The 14,849-nt window shown below is 40.9% G+C and overlaps 1 protein-coding gene across 2 annotated transcripts in view; it reads left to right on the plus strand.

The window, feature by feature from the left end:
• Positions 1–5,560: 5,560 nt before the first annotated feature.
• SLC6A15 (solute carrier family 6 member 15) overlaps positions 5,561–14,849 on the plus strand; it is a 37,024-nt gene continuing 27,735 nt past the window's right edge. The window contains exon 1 of one of the 2 annotated variants that reach the window (XM_027665511.1): positions 5,561–5,737. The gene's annotated coding sequence lies outside the window, so the exon portion shown is untranslated. Of the gene's footprint in view, positions 5,738–6,077; positions 6,134–14,849 lie in introns of those variants that run through there. The other variant, XM_027665520.1, reaches the window with a different exon arrangement.

Below are 14,849 nucleotides of genomic sequence, written 5' to 3' on the forward strand. Positions count from 1 at the left end.
GCTTGCAACTGAACATCCTATGCTTTTTATTCCTTGCTGTCACAAAACTTAATTTATCATTAATTAAAACTGTAAAAGTCTTTTGGAGATTTCTGAAAATAAACACTCTTTTGTCTTAATATTAGATTCAGCTATTTACATGTTATTCTGAAATGCAGTAATTGAAATAGTAGCTCCTCCCTATTTAATTCTATCATAAAAGTATTAATTTACTTGAAAAACACATTCCCAGCAACTTTCTGGAAAATGAACTGTCTTGGATACAATACATCGTGAGAGGAAATTATTTTTAACTCATGTACCGTTTTGAGCTGCTGTAACGTTCTTTTTTTAGTCTCAGTGATTTGGGAATCAGAAAGAACTTCCTCTGGGTATGATTTTATTGCTATGATTTTATGATTTTATGTTAAGCATATAAGTTTCCTGGATTTAAATGGAGAATATAACTTCTGAGATTCTCATAATGTCTTGTATAGGTCCTGGTCGATGGCAAGTTGAATATGACTCAGCAGTGCCCTGGCAGCCAGGAGGGCCAACCGTGTCCTGGGGGCACCAGGCAAAGCATCGCCAGCCGGTCGAGGGAGGGGACTGTCCTGCTCTGCTCTGCACCGGTGCAGCCTCAACTTGAATATTGGGGACTGCAATATAAGAAAGATATTAAGCTATCAGTTAGTGTCCAAAGAAGGGCAATGAAGATGGTGAAGGGCCTTGAGGGGAAGCCGTGTGAGGAGCAGCTGAGGTCACTTGGTCTGTTCAGCCTGGAGGAGACTGACGGGAGACCTCATTTCAGTCTACAACTTCCTCGTGAGGGGGAGAGGAGAGGCAAGCACTGATCTCTTCTCTGTGATGGCCAGTGGCCAGGACCCAAGGGAACGGCCTGAAGTTGTGTCAGAGGAAGTTTAGATTGGATATTAGGAAAAGGTTCTTCACCCAGAGGGTGGTTGGACACCAGAACAGGTTTTTCACAGAAGTGGTCACAGCACCAAGCCTGACAGAGTTCAAGAAGCATTTAGATGATACCCTCAGGCACATGGTGTGAGTTCCTGGGGATGATCCTGTGCAGGGCCAGGAGCTGGACTCAATGATCCTTGTGGGCCCTTTCCAACTCGGCATATCCTGTGATTCTGTGATAACACATGGAAGCATTCCTTAGTAAGCAGTACCTTCTGTATTATTTTCAGAAACAAAATTCATATGTTTGTTTACATGACAGTTTGTATCTATCTGAATAATATTTTGAATGCTAATTCATTTTTCTCTGAGTAAAATAGGGTATGTACGTCACTCATTCTGCTGAAGAAACAATGGTCAATATACCATTCCATTAATTATATTTAAACTTTCAATTTAGTGAAAATTAAACTTCAAACACACATTTCAAATCCTAACTAGCCATACCCTCAATTTACAGTGTTCCTGGAACTGAGTATTTTAATCCCTATACAGACCCAATTCTTGCAATGCACTTTGATTTGCCCCAGACTGGGGAGGTGCCTTTCTAAATGTCTCTGGAACACAAAATCAGATGCTGCAGTCAGTAATCCATGCTTACTATGTCCAAGAAAATAATTCATGTTCTGAGTTATAAGGAAAAATCTTCTTCAGAATCCTGACCAGATGCCATCTCCTAGAGAACTAAGAGCAGTCAGAATGATGCTGCAATAAGAAGTCACAGTGACTTAGTGGTTCTGTGCTGTTCACTTGAAGTTTCTCAACATGTTTGTTACCATAAAATCAGTCAAAATAGGCAACTTACATAAAACATTTTTACTTTTTTTTTTTTTAATAGAATCCTTCTGTTATGGTTGGAGACAAAGTGTAATTTTAATTTCTTGAATAGACTGCTTCAGTTCTCAACAAAATAAGCTATTTTAAAAATAAAAAATTTAGGTTGAAAAAGATCTAAGTGATTCAGAATTACTGGATCATGAGGTTTTTTGAAAAAAAAGTGGAAAAAATAGGAATGGCTGCTTCTTATACAAATCATTATAGTTGATAATTACTGATACTACTCAGTTTACAATCCACAATATTCTGAATTGCAATAGCTGAAGCTGAAATTCACTGCTGAGCTAACATTGAGACAAAGAGAGAACATTAACAACAGTGACAGATTCAAAAGGAGCAAGATGCAATACTATCTAATTTCACATTTAGCCAGCATGTGAAAAAATGTAATTGACATGCACTGAGAATATTAATGATACTTGTATGCAAAAGGCTCATTTAACAAGAAACTGTCTTTATTGAAATATGCAACAGATTTTACAGAGAAGTCTGAATCACTAAACTGATCTGTCCTGGAAGTTCAAGACCCTAAACCTGAGGTATGATTTTTAACCAGTAATAATGACAACCACTTAGTATGGTTTCCATTCAAACATACTGGTGTATACTGACTCATATTTAGTCCTTTTTTAGTATGGGCTTGTCTACTTCACTTTAGTTACAGGAATGTTATTCTTAACTTTCACCTATTACTGAATAGCATACCATCAATCTAAGAAATATAAATAGTTCAGGGTAGAAGAGACTTTTAGAGAACTCAGTTCATTGCTAATTAAGATTGCACTTATTCATTAGTTAAAATAGGTGTAAAAACGTTAAGTTACTTATTTCATACATGTTTACGTTCAACAAAATTATAAAACATGTTATATTTGTTACATATTTGTTATATAGGAGACAAAATGTCCATCACATAGCTGGATAAATACATCATGGAATGGGGGAGCAACTGGCTCATGGGTCGAGTGAAAAGGGTTATAGTAAATAGGGTAGCATCAAGCTGGTGACTGGTCACTAGCAGGGTTCTGCAGGGCTCTATCTTAAGCCCAGTTCTCTTCTATGTGTTTGTAAATGTCTTGGATGCAGGACTCAAAGGAATACTAAGTAAGTTTACCAACGACACTAAACTGGGAGGAGCTGTTGTCTCCCTCAAAGGCAGAGAGGCCCTGCAGAGAGACCTCGACAAATTAGAGAAATGGGCAATCACCAATCATATGAAGTTTGCCATAGACAAGTGCCAGATTCTGCACCCGGGATGGGGCAACTCGAGATTTATGTACAGATTAAGAGATGAGATGCTGGAAAGCATTGGCAGGAAAGGGATCTGGGGGTCCTGGTTGATGGCAAGTTGAATATGAGTCAGCAGTGCCCTGGCAGCCAGGAGGGCCAACCGTGTCCTGGGGGGCATCAGGCAAAGCATCACCAGTTGGTCAAGGGAGGGGATTGTCCTGCTCTGCTCTGCACTGGGGCGGCCTCACCTTGTTTCAGACATCACAACATAAAAAAGATATTAAGCTATTAGAGAGTGTCCAAAGAAGGGCAATGAAGATGGTGAAGGGCCTTGAGGGGAATGACTTGAAGTTGTGTCAGAGGAGGTGTAGATTAGATATTAGGAAAAGGTTCTTCACCCAGAGGGTGGTTGCGTATCAAGCCTGACAGAGTTCAAAAAGTGTTTGGACAATGCTCTCAGACACACGTGATTTTTGATGCTTGTCTTGTGCAGAGCCAGGAGTTGGACTTCGATGATCCTTGCGGGTGTCTTCCAACTCAGGATATTTAAAACCTCTACGCAAGTAACAAGATAGCAAAACCTAGCAGGAAAATAAAATTGGCACAACTGCTTTTCTTCCAGTTGTTTTCTCTGCTTGTGCTTTTTTGTCTCTAAAGTTTTGACAAGGTAGAGGTTTTGTACATTAGCATTTCACCTTTGCTTTAGGATAATGGTTTTTTGTCATGTTGGTATTTCTTGCTTTCCACTTAGATTTTTTCTCTCTGTCCTCAAACTTTCTGAGTTACAAGAACAGATACACTGAAAGTCTGACCAGCAAATGAGGCTTTTTCTGTATGTGTGTGTAGGACCGTAACACAGATCTAAGCTCATCATTAACGGTACACAGAATTTAAAGGGATCTAGGAATGACCTTTTCCTATTTCTATTAACTATGCAGTCATCTGATAACACTACTAGTTCATTTACTAAATAAAGTATCACTCATGATCTGCCAAAAGAGAGCATGAATTATTCCTCTTATTAGTACTTACTATAAAAGAAGCTTATTTCACAATTAGAAACTTACTCAAGGTAAGTTCATTTTTACTGAATTGCAAACAATATTTAATCATTCGGTGCAAAATCTGTTACAGGACTGCTTTTACACATCGTTGACATACATTGTGGAAATTATTAAAGTGGACTAGCAACAATGAGAAACGCACAATGCTGTGATGAATTACTTTTATAATGAAGCAAAAATGAAAATAAGTCTGTATCACAGGTTTCTCACTAAAATAGGAAGGAAATGTAAATCAGCTAGGCAGACTATCTTCCTTACTCTTTCAAGGAAAATGACTCCTTGATTCACATGGTTTAATAAGGTTATGTATTTTTATTCAGCATGTGTTAAGATTGAAGCTGTTGCAATAACTGCTCACATAGTGAACATCAAAACCAGTTCACCCTCCATTCCACTGTGCCTATCTTCATCAAAGCCAATGTGTCTCTCCCATCTGGCTGCTGCGCCTTTGAACAGCTCACTTCCTCATCTTTACTACAAGCCTTCCTTTCCAGATGTGATCGATCTGCCTTTTTGTTTTCATTTCCCAAAGTAAAATGCAAGCCAAGAAAAAGCTGACAGAAGGGCAGTGAACAAATAAACTTCAAGACAGAATGTTTAGGGGGGGTGTTGAAGCGAAACGTCACCTTCATGTGACTGCAGTAAATACAAGAATCTGTGCACTATCACCACGGAGATGGTCGGTGCCTTCCATCCTCCTCACAGTCTTCATTCCTTCAGCCTCTAGGCTTGCTCCTACTCAGTCCACTGTGGTCACAGCACCAAGCCTGCCATAGTTCAAGAAGCGTTTGGATGATACTCTTAGGTACATGGTGTGACTCTTGGGGACGGTCCTGCACAGGGTTAAGAGTTGGACTCGATATTTGTGGGCCCCTTCCAACTCAGCATATTCTGTGATTCTCTACCCCTAGTGGCTCCCAGCCGCCTCCCGGACTCTAGCACACAGATGTACTCGCTGCGATCGCCCCCTTGCTCCTGGTTGCCCCCTCTTCCTTCCTCGGACTTACACTCCTCATTCCCCTTCAACCTCCTTCTGGAAAACCTCCGCGTTCCCCAAGGAAGCTCCCACCTGTGTGCCCACTTCCCGCCTCCAGGCCTCCCAGGAGGCCAACCCCTGCCCATATTCCGCTCTCCCGCCACCAGGAAGCCCAGGGCGGGCCGCTCGCAGCCCGTGTGAGCGGCACAAGGGACTTGGGAGTCGTCACGCGTTCGGGCGGGGAGCAAAGGCGGCAGAGGATAGAGATGAGCATAGAAATGAGGCACCCGCGGTGCCCAAGCGTGGCCGCAGGGATTTTGGCGCGGCGCTGCTGATGGCGCCTCCCTCCTCCTCCTCCTGCTGCCGCGTCTACCTCCTCCCCGCCCGCCTCCGGCGGAGGAGATGCTGCTGCAAGCGAGGGGGGGGGCGGCGTGGGGTGGTGAGCGCTCCTCCCTGCGTCAGGAGGTGCGGCTCCCCCGGCCCGGCGCTGCCCTCCCCCTTTCTCTCCCCCCGCCGCTTTTATGTCTGTCTTTAAACGCCGCCGCAGCGAGGGCTGGGCAGATGTGCCTGCCGCCGCCTGCCCGCCGCTGAGCCTCGCGCCCGCACGGCCCCGCTCGCCATCCGCGCCCGCGGGGGTACCCGACCCCCCCTTTCCGCAGCTGACGCCAGGCGGGCGGAGGTAAGGCATGGCAAGGCACGGCAGGGCAAGGAAAAGGCACGGCACAGCAGGGCGGCGAGCGCTGTGCGGGTGTGCGCGGGGTGGGCGAGCGGGCGGGCAGTGGCCGCGGCGGGGCGGCCCCGGGCTTTCCCAGCGCTGCCGTGCGGCCCCACCGCGGGGGCAGCGTGGCCGCCCCGCCGGCCTCGTGTGTGTCGCCGGGCGGGAAGGGGCAGGATGTGCGGGGGGGTTCCTTTCTGCCCGCTGTCCGCCTTCCTGCGGGCGGCGGGGGGCTCTCACCAGCCCACCAGAGAGGCTGACTTCGCCCCGGCGCCAGCTCTCGCTGGTGGGGAGAGAGCCGGCCCTCGGGAGACAATAGCGAGCGCCCCTTGGAAACCGCCCATGTGCTTTAACTGGGCGGTAGGTTAAAAGGATGTACAGGGCTGTTTCAGTTATTGTTATTGGGAAGGGCGAAGAATTTACATCCTTTTTCTACCACGAGTGAAAGAAATTTCATTCATCTCCCGCGTGTTGCGTAAAACACCTCGAATGCACGTGTAGCGCGTGTTTCGGAAGGAGCGGGGGCGAGGGCTGTTTCCATCCCGGGAGCACCGTGGAGATGCGCCTCCCCGCACGGGCTGCCCTGGGCTCTGGGAGAGCAGGGCGACCTCACCGTGCCGGGCGGTAAGGAAGCTGTCCGGGGCACCATCGCCGCCGGGGGCAAGGGCCGGGCCCGGGCGCTGCATTGTGCCGCGGAGCGTGGGCGTCTCCCGGCACGGTGCCTCCCAGCGCAGTGCCACCCGCGTCTCTCGCCCCGCGAAGGCGGAGGCAACCCCGGCGGGCGGGGGGCTGGTGCGCCCCGGTGTCAGCCATGTTTGGGTGGGTATGGTAATGAGGACCTTCTCCCTACCTTCGTGCCTCTTGGATTTATTTTCTGTTCAGGATTTTGATGGTTGCAGCCCACCCTGTGCGACGGCATATCCACCGACTGGATTCAGACCTGCGGTTTTCTCCTTCTTCTCTTTGATTTGCTTGTTAATCCTTCTTATTTTCTATGCTCACATTGACTGTTTTTGTTCTGATTTTTGTAGTATTAGAGCAGACTGGAATTTCTGCACAAGAAGAATTTTGTTGCTTTTGTTGTGGAAGTAAATGAGACGATTGAAATGTGGCTACACAATCACACTGACCTGCCATATGAGGGGTTGTGATGGGATTTGATGTGTTTAAGTAAATTGCACTTTGTTTTATTTGTAAAAGACCACATCCGCCATTTTATTTTCCATGTGGTATTGCTACATAACAAGTTCACTGCTGTAGGGTGGATTTCTAAGAGAAACCTAATAATTTTTAAGTAGTACGTCGCCGTCGATGAGTTGCTGTGACAGGGATCCAATACTCTGTTTCCCCTCCCCAAAGAAAATTATAAATAAGGTAAAGATTTTGTTATCTGATGTACACTGGTTGTATTTTGCAGCCAGCTTACTCCATTTGATTAAAAAAATAATGACAACATACTCAGCTTCTTTCTGTTTAGCAGTGTATTTCCCATTATCAGCATCACATTAAAAAGGAAACTGTAAAAAATACTTAGGAAAGATTGCTTAATTTTGTCTTGGCTAATACAGAAGATTTTTGTTTGCACATAGACCATCTTAAGATAATGATAGAATTATAGCCTGCATTCAGTGCCTATCAGACACTCCCTTTGGGCTCAGCTCTGCAGTTGAGACTCAAGAACAAAAAGTCCCATGGGTTTTGATCTGTACATGAAAAACAAAACCGTTTTATAGCTGTTCAGATGTTTCACCAGTAGTGCAACTTGAGTATGTGAAACTACCGAGGCATCTTGAAACTAGTTTTACAGCATAAGCTGATTCCTGTTGACCTTTCATGTCTTATTCTTAGGGAGTTTTTTTTTTCTTTTCACGTTGCAAAAGCCTGTATGTGCAAAACTTTTAAAATACCAAATTTGTCAGAAAATAAAAATATCACAGGTTATTCAGAAGCACAACCTACTAATTGCTGCTATTCCTTTTAATACAAATTGCATTGTTAAGATCTGTTGGAGTAGTTGCTGCTCAGGTGGCAAGAAATTACAGCACTTGGGAAGTATTCATGGTAGGAATCTTTTTGGGAAGACTTTTTTCTGAAATTCTCTAGAGTACCAGAAGCTTACACAACATAAGGACATGTTCACCTGTATCCACAACTACTTTCCATTGTAGTGTTTCACTCATATCAAGCAATAGTGTTCTTAATTAAAAGACAAAATACCTGTTGATTTTAGAAGGACAGTTTTCAGTCCTATGTTTTATAGATCACCATAGCAATGGTAGTAGCTTTTCCACTTGACTTTAAAGATCTCTGAATTCTCAGTTGCAGAATAACTTTGACATATCAGCAGGTGGCATCTTGAGCAACTCCCTTCTTCCTTGAAAATTGATTCAAAGTAACATTGCCATTATTCGAAAAATGTTCTCAAATAATTTAGGAAAAAAAGTATCATTGACAAAACAGTGCTATTCTACTGAAGAGCTGGAAGCACAAAACCTGGCAAGCCCATACAAAGTAATGTGAAAGCATGGTGGTAACTGCCAGAATGGTTGCTTTAGGTGATGGCAATAACTGGGCTGAACTTCCCATATGTCTACACTGAAACAGATCTCTGCATTCTTATCCTTCACTCCTAAGACTAGGGATTCCTTATTTGTATGGGAGAAAGCAAAGGAAAAGGTTATGTAACGCTGTGGACAGCAGTGTCTTGAGTCATGGTGCCACTAGTCTACTTCCCAATTTGGGAAAATAATTTTTTGCTGCTGGCAAATGGTATTTCTGCATTTCAAGAGTCAGAAATGTGTACTGCAGTGTTAATGATTCAGCATGCTCTCCTTAAGCCAAAATGGAGAAGGGATGGTAACTCCAATAAGACATTTGCAGTGTTTCTTTTTAAAAACATAGGGATTTATTGTAACATTACTTAAAAGCATGATTTATATAATGAAATTAAATAATCAGAGGAAGTAAGATTTCTGCTAACTCATCTATGATCAGTTCAGCTTGTTTGCTTATGCATAAAAAACAGAGGAAGAAATAATCACATAAATTCCTCCCAAGGACTGCTTGATTTACTTGTAAAACATTCTAAAGCACTGAGGGCAGACAATTAGGGTCTCAGAGCAACTATGTGTCTGATAAAGTCAAACTTTCAGTACTTGATTTTATGACTTAAATTAACATTAGTACTTTAATGAAATACTAAATATACTTTTATATCCTTTCACTTCTGAGAACTGTGATAAGATTGTACAATAAACCCATGGTCCTCTTGTATCTTATATGGTGAAGTTACAAAATGGAGATTTTGTTTCAAGTTGCCAGTAGTTACACCTTTCGAGTTGGACCAACAAGGGGTAGAGTTTTTTCATAATTGGTGAGATTACTTTACTTGTCTTCAGCTGGAAGAGTGGTAACTACTGAATTTGTTTCTTCAATAAAGTACATGTAAATAAAAGACTGTAGAATAAGTGATACATTTTCTCCATCTGAATAGGAGATTACAGTTAGCTCATACTGTAAGTCTGTGAAGTATATAATTGAAGTTGATTTGTGAGAAGAAAATACTGAGAAATCTGTGAAAGCAGGTGAGAAACTACAGTAAAGCAATAAAATCTTTAGAGTTTATGTTCAATGAAAAGAGCAAAATGACAGGTTGTAACAATCTGTCTCTTAAGTATTTGTTTGGCCAGTGATTCGAAAGTAGTAATACAAGCTGTTAAGATCAAGTCTATTGATAATGAACAATCCTGAGAAAGAAATTTTGCTATTTTTGTCAAATCATTTTGTTTGTCTTATAATAGTAGAAAGTATTCTCCTGTAACTAAAATTTGAGGAAACTAATCTGGGCCAGAAATTGTCTGCATTTGAATCTGTGCAGGCTCTTGATGTAAGATGAAGCCAGGAAGAACATTTTGTAGGAACTGAGAATAAATATCCCAGCAGTATGAAACAAATGTGTTAGTGTTAGTGAAGTCTGTGTAACTACCCATATCTGCAGAAGATGTGAATTTAGTCTTGCATTTTTAAATAGTTTTGCTATAGTGTAAATTATAGACAACAGAATAAAAAGCATTCACTTTTTCTAATGCTTTCAAGTCTCCCATAGCCCACAGAACTCTTTTTTTTTTTTTATGATGTTGTGTACGTATAACATTGATTTCTCTGCATTCTTCAGTGATGTTTTCTGAGACATGCTAATGCAAGTTTGTAGAATAATTACGATTGAGTTAAGCACCTATCAAATCTCTATCTGTTACTGACAGGCCGTATTAAACTAGGTAGGGCAAAATGCTAGATCGTGTAGTTCATGCTGAAGAGCAGCATGGTGGCTGCTTCAGTAGATAGATACAAATGGGCTTGGCTAGGCAAAAAGGCTATGGTGCATATTCCTATTTCCGCCAAAGAACACAATGCTGCATTGCAGCAGTAATTCAGTCTGTGCAATGAGTACTGTAACACAGTGTAACTCTTGCTGAAATAATTATCTGTACACAGATTCCTCCAGTGATAGCCATTTTTCACAATCACAGTACTCCCACAAAACGTGCTCTGCTCCTGCAGTCTTCCTCTCTTTCTCACTCAAATGTGATGGTCATTAGCTGTTCTTCTCAGCCTGTCTGCACCAGTGGCCACATTCCTTTTTGTAGACCCACAGCAGTCCCTTGCTCCTAAGATTTTGGTTTTTGTTTTTCTATATTGGTTGTTCCCATTGTACTTCTTCCCAGCTCATAGATTCATGTTTAAAATGCATTCTGTAGGTTTCCTTTTGGTGCAAAGGCTTCTCTTCTTCACCTTTGCGTATAGTTCTCCTGCAGTGATTTCATACAGACTGAAACCTTTGGCATGAATATCAATAAAAATCTTCTGTGAACATATGCCATGGTGAGAATTCTGACTTTTAGTTCTGTGTCCTCTGCTGAATCATCCTGGTTTCTTCATTGGGAGTCAAGGTGAAGATTTGGTGAACAGGAATGTAAGACGTAAGCTTGTGGGACTGGGCTGGTACACTGCATTTTTTCAAAGCCGAGATTAAAGTAATGTGAACTGGCTGCAGCTTTTTATTGCATTTTACTACCCTGTGTAGCATATTGGTATGTTAATTGCTTCATAGGAGAAGAACACAGTGCTCTGAAGAACAGAACATTGATCTCTTTATTCCTTTAATGACAAACATTGAACTTAAAAAGGTACCCATTCTTTTCTTGGTCTGTTTTTTTGTTTGTGTTTTTTGTTTGTTGATTTTGTTTTTGTTTGGTTTTATGATATGACAGTAGCCTTCTAGAAAGTCTGGACTTTCTTTATAGTCTTTTATGAAGTATGAACTCATGATTTTAATTTTTTCCCCCTTCTTTCCAACTCATATTGAAGATTGAAACAGTTGTTGATCAGGGAAGATTTGAGGATTATTTGTAATGCATTAAAAATTAAATGTAGGTAATTTTACCAAATTGCTATGTTTTCATCGTATGTAAAAGTAAGATTATAAAAATATAAAAAGTACACTGTGTTAGAAAAGAATGGAGAGCTTTTGGCCTTTCCTTTTTAGAGGGAACTGCTGGTTTTAAAAAGGAACACAATGTAAAATTATTGTGTTGTAATTTATGTCAGAAAGGCAATGCTAGAAGTTCTTTAACATTTAGTTAGTTGTTGCAATAATATTGTGGGATGTTTTAAACATGAAATTACCTTACAAATGGCTTTTTATAGAGGCTGTAATTCCAAGAGCATGGGGTAGTTGTACTCATTTATACTTTCAAATTGGTGAGACTTTTTTTGTGCCTTTTTTCTGTACATGTTGGCAAAATCTCCAGCCTTATAACTTTTAGTTGTTTACTTGTATTACACAGTTGAGACAACTAGAAGTATATGTTCTTCTAGTGGGTGCCTGTATATTGGCATGCAGAGCTGTCTGATAGAGATGTGTCGAAAGGAGCCTAAGATTCATTACCAGTGTAACGGTGAGAGGAGCAGAGAGTGTTGGACAGAATCAGCACAACTCCCTTACTACACATTCTATACAAGAAAGACTGTGAGAAAAGGGTGTGAAGCAAAGTTTTTCAGTGTGTCTTTTAGTGCTTTGACTAATGAAGTTCCTTTGGGTCTTACTGCAAATGCTTGCAGTTTGGTCAGTGGATTTTGTGAATTTGCCAGGATTTGTGAATGCAGGCCTGCAGCTGAAGTAAAAATTCTGTAGTGAGCCTGGATCTCCCAGAGAGCTAATTTGGGTCTGAATTCCTTGTTGCAAGGGATTATTACTGCTTAATCTGCTAGTAATGTGGCAGTCTAATCAGGTTACTTTACTTCTGCATGCTGATGCATTAAGGCTTGATTCTTCCTCCACAGAAGAAAATAACAAAATTCTCACTGTGTTTTGAGAGAGGAAGTTGGAGTCTAGAGTTTACTTGATATGTCAAAAAAGACTCACTCTGTTTTATGTTCCACTATGAGAAAGAAATAGATTTTAAAATATCAGGGACAATGCTAGTCATCATGGCTAGGCTTCACGAATGAAGATGTGGGACAATGCTAGTAAGACCTAATCAAAATATAACTTATTTGTTTGGTTTAGTAAGTTTTTTCCAAAAATTTGTTTATGCTAACTCAGATTATAGCTTGGTGTTATTTCAATGACAGAATAATTTTCTAAATGTTCTTCTAGCTGAACCAATTTCCTCTAGCTGTTTATCAATTTCCGTTCAGTTAAATTCCCTCAAACAATACAGAGATTTGTCCATTTAATTTTAGATTTTTTTTGTAGATGTAATTTTACATATGAAAAGGGATACCATCCTTATTTGCTCATTTCAGTTGTGTACAAGTCCAGAGAAACATATTCTTCAGTAAATGTGATGATAAAAATTCCCCTTCAGTGTTTTATCTGACAGGTGATATCATTTGAGTCACGAAAAGGATGACAAACTACCTGAAAATCAGAGCAAAGCCAGTTGATCAAATTCCATGATCTAAATCCAAGACAGAGAAAAAAATTCCTACCTACAAACAAACAGCCTTAATAGGACTAAATGATATTTTAGACATTTTACTTTTAATCCAAGGTACTGGTAATAGCATAGTAATGTTTTAAAATTCCTGACAGGATTTAGGACTTGGGAGTCCTAATGTAATAATAGTTAGTTTTATAAGTCCTTAGTAAAATGGTGATTTGTTATTTAAGTTTTTAAATGATACTTAGGAGAAAACGTCCATCACATAATGCTGTATTACTGCATGGGGCAGTGTAGAAGGTGTAACTAGTGGTGGAACTAACTGAAGAAGGAGTTTAAGAGAATTTGGTGTGATATTTCCTAATTTGATGCTGATGAAGAACTTCAGTTCAATACTGGACTACATCCAAATGATGTGGGAACCTAAAATAACATTTTATATGTTGAAGTGTTAAAGTTCAATACTGTGATATGGGGGGAAAAAAAAGAGAAAGCAAACTTGTTCAGTGGTTCATGTTTATCTAAACTGTGCTGGTGAGTAACCTTATTCAGTTTCTCCCTATTCAGTCTTCACTCGGGAGCATTCATATCTAGACTGAGCTTGAGCTGAGTAGTTTGATATCAGCCTTCTGCGTGGGTTTAATTTGGATCGAAGAGAGAGGCTTCCCTGTGCATCACTGACTGTGATCTGGGAGCGCCGAGCATAGACTGGCAGGGTCCTTGCACATACCAGCTGGGACCACACTTCAAACCTTTGTACCTGATGGTAGCATCTGGTGAGCTAGGACTCCTCGTTTGGTTCAGTACCAACTCCTTTAATACAGAGACCAAGTTGTTAACTCTGATAATTGAGGACTGCCTTTGGATTTGTGATGTGTCCTGAAGGACTGTCCTGTATCCTTGGTGCAGTCTGGCCAATAATAACATATTCAATTAGAAAACCAGTACTGTTAAAACTGTGGACCATTCTACTGAGTTTGTCTCCCACATTTTCTCAAACCCTGCAAATATTGCAAGTCTGTATAATGGTAGTTCTGTGGATAATGTCCTGCTTAATGGAAGGTTAATTAAAGGGAAATTAATACGTTATTATGCTAGGAGTAAAAGTATCAAGCCTAGTTTATCTTGAAGTGTAGCAATACAATGTTTAATGCATGATAGGATAGAATGATGCAATTTCTGTTGGAATTAACTCAATTGCGAGAGCTCCAGGTAAATCATATTACTGCCCTGCAAGTTACTGAATCTGAAATAATTAATACAGATATGACCTTTTAGAACATTTCAGTAAATACTAATGGATGACTTGTGCCTTTTTGACTGAAAATATCTTTTGCTTATTGCAGTTAGAGAAGGATTTCAGACCTACAGACAGTTCCACATGTGCAGCTGTTATATTAAATACGGAGAAAAAATTGTTTCATTTTAATGTAATCCCTGAGCTTGTTACTAATTACAGGAACTGAGAAGCTGCTCTAATTTACATCAGTGGAACAAAAGGAAAAAAAATGTTTGAAATGTGACTAAAAGTAGTGTTTGAAGTACCAGATGCTGTGGTTTATAGTCCAGAGCTCCATTAGGACTACTTAAATGCTTCAACATAATGTATTACTGGTGTATGCATTTTGTGTCTACATAGGTATCTCAGTCAGAGCTAAGAGCTCATCATATATGAACTAGAAGAGAGTGGAGTGCTTTAAAGACTTCACAATGCAAAGGACAGAACAGATAAAAAGAGGCTCAAACAGTCATTATTTAGCCCAGATATGAAGGATACTGTGTTAAGATTTCTCTGTTGTCTAAACAACTCTCTTTCCCCATTCTACTGTTCTGTGTATAGCTCATATGCTTAATTTTTTTTTCTTTTAAGAACTGGTATCAAGTCAAAGCCTGATACTAGTTCCACTGCATGGCAGAAGGACGGTTTATAGGACCCTGAACCCTCCAGTGACATTGGTGAACATGAAGCAGATCACAAGCTAAGTAGGCTCTACTGTGCTTAAAAAATTTGGGCTGACTGCCAGAACTGGAGTTGCTGAGAGGAGGCAGTAACAGAAGGAAAAGTGAGAAGACAGTGTTGGGAGTCTAGGGAATGAGTGAAAAGAGGTTACAATGGAGTTCAGTAGGCAACT

Source organism: Corapipo altera, unplaced genomic scaffold (assembly GCF_003945725.1).
Source record: "Corapipo altera isolate COAL_440 unplaced genomic scaffold, ASM394572v1 1, whole genome shotgun sequence".
Classification (NCBI taxonomy): Eukaryota; Metazoa; Chordata; class Aves; order Passeriformes; family Pipridae; genus Corapipo; species Corapipo altera.